Source organism: Sinocyclocheilus rhinocerous, unplaced genomic scaffold (genome assembly GCF_001515625.1).
Source record: "Sinocyclocheilus rhinocerous isolate Xijiao unplaced genomic scaffold, SAMN03320098_v1.1 scaffold2383, whole genome shotgun sequence".
In the NCBI taxonomy this organism is placed as follows: Eukaryota; Metazoa; Chordata; class Actinopteri; order Cypriniformes; family Cyprinidae; genus Sinocyclocheilus; species Sinocyclocheilus rhinocerous.
Genome location: NW_015664014.1, coordinates 43,255 through 47,088, shown reverse-complemented (window position 1 = coordinate 47,088; position 3,834 = coordinate 43,255). Strand labels below are relative to the sequence as shown.

Genomic DNA, 3,834 nt, shown 5'->3' with positions numbered 1-3,834 from the left:
GAAGCAGACCTTCACAAAACCAGCATGAAGAACAAGTTTGGCTGCTTATTTGAGGGAAACAAAGGTAATGAAACCCCCTTGAACAGGATCTTCACATCGCTCTACATAATCGAAGGAGAGAGAGAAGGGGTGAATGAAGAACATGAGGTTTTACGCATGGAGAAAACACCCAGAACACATTCACAGGGCACTCCAGTCAACTGCAATGACATCTTTGATCTCTTACCTAAACCAGGATGTGAGCAGCAAAAATTAAAAAATGGAAAAACAATAACTGTTCTTACTAAAGGTATTGCTGGAATTGGAAAAACCATCTCTGTGCAGAAGTTCATTCTTGACTGGGCAGAGGGAAAAGCCAACCAGGATGTCGATTTTATGTTCATGCTTCCATTTCGAGAGCTGAACTTGGTTAAAGATGACCAGTGCGATCTTCACAGACTTCTGCTTGAATTTTATCCTGAACTTCGAGATCTTAACTCAAAGATTTTTAATAAGTGTAAAACTGTGTTCATCTTTGATGGTCTGGATGAAAGTAGAATAACACTGAAGTTTTCAGACAGTGAGAAAGTTGCTCATGTAACTGAGACGTCTTCAGCTGGTGAGTTGATGTCAAACCTTATCAAAGGGGAGCTGCTTCCTTCTGCTCTTATCTGGATCACCTCCCGACCAGCAGCAGCCAACCAGATCCCCTCTGAATACATTAACCGTGTGACAGAAATTCAGGGATTCAGTGAGCCTCAGAAGGAGGAATATTTCAGAAAGAGAATCACTGATGAGAATCAAGCAACCAAAATAATCTCACACATTAGAAGAGCAAGAAGCCTCCACATCATGTGTCACATACCTGTCTTTTGCTGGATCTCTGCCATGGTGTTTCAAAACATCCTGACACAAGATCACAGTGCAGAAATCCCTAAAACTTTGACAGAAATGTACATATACTTTCTTTTGATTCAGACAAACATGAAAAATGAGAAGTATAATGAGAAAGCTGAGAAAAATACAGAAACCCTTCTGGAGTCAAACAAAGATGTGATTGTGAAACTTGCCGAATTGGCTTTCAAACAGCTGATAAAGGGCAATGTCATGTTCTATGAGGAGGACCTGAGAGATTGTGGCATAGATATCACTGATGCCTCAGTGTACTCTGGCATTTGCACTGAGATCTTTAAGCAGGAATCTGTGATTTATCAGAGGAAAGTATACTGCTTCATACACCTGAGCTTTCAGGAGTTCCTTGCTGCTGTCTTTGTGTTTCACTGCTTTGTAAGCAAAAATCTTGATGTCCTGCAGTTTTTTGATTTACTGCATAGTTTGCAGAGGGAAGCAGTTGATAAAGCCTTGCAAAGTGACAATGGACATTTGGATCTTTTTCTCCGATTCCTGCTGGGTATCTCACTGGATTTCAATCAGAGACTCTTACAGGGTTTGCTGACACACACAACAAACAGCTCGGAGAGCATCAAGAAAACTATTACTTACATTAAAGACAAAATCAAAAATGGACCTAGTCTCTCAGCAGAAAGATCCATCAATCTGTTTCTCTGTTTGCATGAAATGAATGATCCAACTCTATATGAAGAGATTCAGGAGTTTCTCAAATCAAAGAAACTCTCAGGGAATAAACTCTCTGCTGCTCATTGTTCAGCAATAGCCCACATGCTTCAGATGTCAGAAGAGGTGCTAGATAAGTTGGATCTCATGAAATACAATACATCAGATGAAGGCAGAAAGAGACTGATTCCAGCTGTGATGAATTGCAGACAAGCTCTGTGAGTATTGTTCTGCAATACTCTGTTTAGATTTATAATAGAGTAATATTTCAATATTTTACCAGATTAAATGAGTCATTTTTAGATAAAACTGTGTGGGAAGAAAATAAATTATATAAAAAATTATGCATTAAACTGCATGTGTAGATTAATTATACCCTCTGTTATAGACTTTCTGGCTGTAATCTCACTGGTCAGTGCTGTGCAAGTGTGGCCTCAGCTTTACAATCATCAACCTCCCCTCTTAGACAGCTAGACCTGAGTAACAATGATCTGCATGATTCAGGACTGAAGCTGCTCTCTGCTGGACTGAAGAGCCCACATTGCAAACTGAACATACTGAGGTTTGTATTTCAGATTTATTATTATAAATAAGTATGGTTATGTAGTGAAGAAGCGAGGCACAGGCACAGCTTGAAGTGTGTAGAAAATGTGCACAGCAGTGTAGTGTTCAAGAGGGAGCTAAAGACTTATTAAGACAGTATTAATTTTGTTAATGTGATTACTGACAAAAATGTTAGTTGACAAATGCTTTTTTGATCTCTCCATCCATCCATTTGTAGGATAGAGGAGAAACATTAATGTACAGTATGTGGAAAATAATGTGTTTTTTTAACCTTAAACCACATAAACACATTTCATTACACCAAATACACAAAATAATGTTCTTTTCAGCAACATCATATGACCCCTTTAATGAAACAGTTTAAGTAAGTAAGCAAATAAATAAATAAGTTAGTTTTGGAAAAACCATTTTGTTTGCAAATGGATAAGCATATGAACAAGCGATTTGGAAACATTGAAGGTTTCATATGAAAGCTGCATTTTTATTCTTGTAATCATGGTTTCAGAGTTACGAACAAAATACTCCTGGCAATAAGTTATCAACTTACATCTGCACAAAAGGATGAAAATATACAAGTGAACGCAATCTTGCTAGTCAGAATGAGTAACTCCCATTAACATTCTATTACAGAAAATGTCATTGTCTCATCATGTCTAACTATAATGTTATGCATTTGACAGATTGGCATTGCACATAACTGTATTTTGCACTTGACAGTATAAAAAACTTTATGATAATTATAATTAAGGGGTGTGCCCGAAGCCGAATACCATATTCGGACAGGCACGGATAATGGCTTCAAAACGAATAATGGATCAAGCCGGGCTCACACTGTGCGATTTTTAAAAAGTCCCTCCAGTTGTCAGACTGTACGAAGATGATGATTATGTCACACTGTGGGATCTCGGTTGTCATTAATGTCAGACTGTACGACAGTCAAGACGAGTTAAAAACGGGTGCGCGCAAGAAAACGCAAGTTTACCTTATCAACCCATACGCGTTCAGTGACTGCTAGTTGCATTGCACGCGGGGCTGTAATGTTGGCTATCATTAAAAGTATATGAATGGCTGCAATACCGGCGTATTTATGCAGAATAGTGCAAGCAGCACTACACACCCACATAGCCGTGGGTTTTGTTGATATTGTGAGTGCACACAAATACAAGTAGACCCTTTGCAGTTCCGAATGATGCATACTCTTACCTTTATGAGCAAAAATGATGGCGTATTTTTAAGTTTCCGCTGTTCTTAAAAAAAATGCAAGTGATCGCGCTGGCACCTCCATGTCCTGCAGAGCACGCTTTAGCTTCCACTCGCCGCACAAACGATTGGATATGCACCTAACAGCGCTCATTTATCTTGGTTAAATGTTTAAATTAATACTGTGAAATGCATGAAGTGTTTTATGTCTGTTTATTTTAGGCAAGTCGTGTTGGTTTGAGAAGGCTAAATTGATCAAACATAATGCTCAACTCACTGTCTGCCGCTGCCACTTGGTCGTTCCTTTAAAAAACAAAAACTTGAATTTAACAAACATAAAATGTTCCAAACATATTTCTAAATTAACTTTATAAAGAAACAAAAAGAAATATGACCACTTTGCCATTAAAAACCAAAACTGAACTATTTTAATAGCTGTGTAATGGGGAAGAGAGAGAGAGAAAAAAGACATGGGGTTGAAATATAAAACAAATAGAAAAGGAAAAAGCGTTTTTT

The 3,834-nt window shown here is 38.1% G+C and overlaps 1 pseudogene; it reads left to right on the top strand.

Moving 5' to 3' along the window:
- LOC107729216 (uncharacterized) overlaps positions 1-3,834 on the top strand; it is a 45,148-nt pseudogene that overhangs the window by 3,978 nt on the left and 37,336 nt on the right.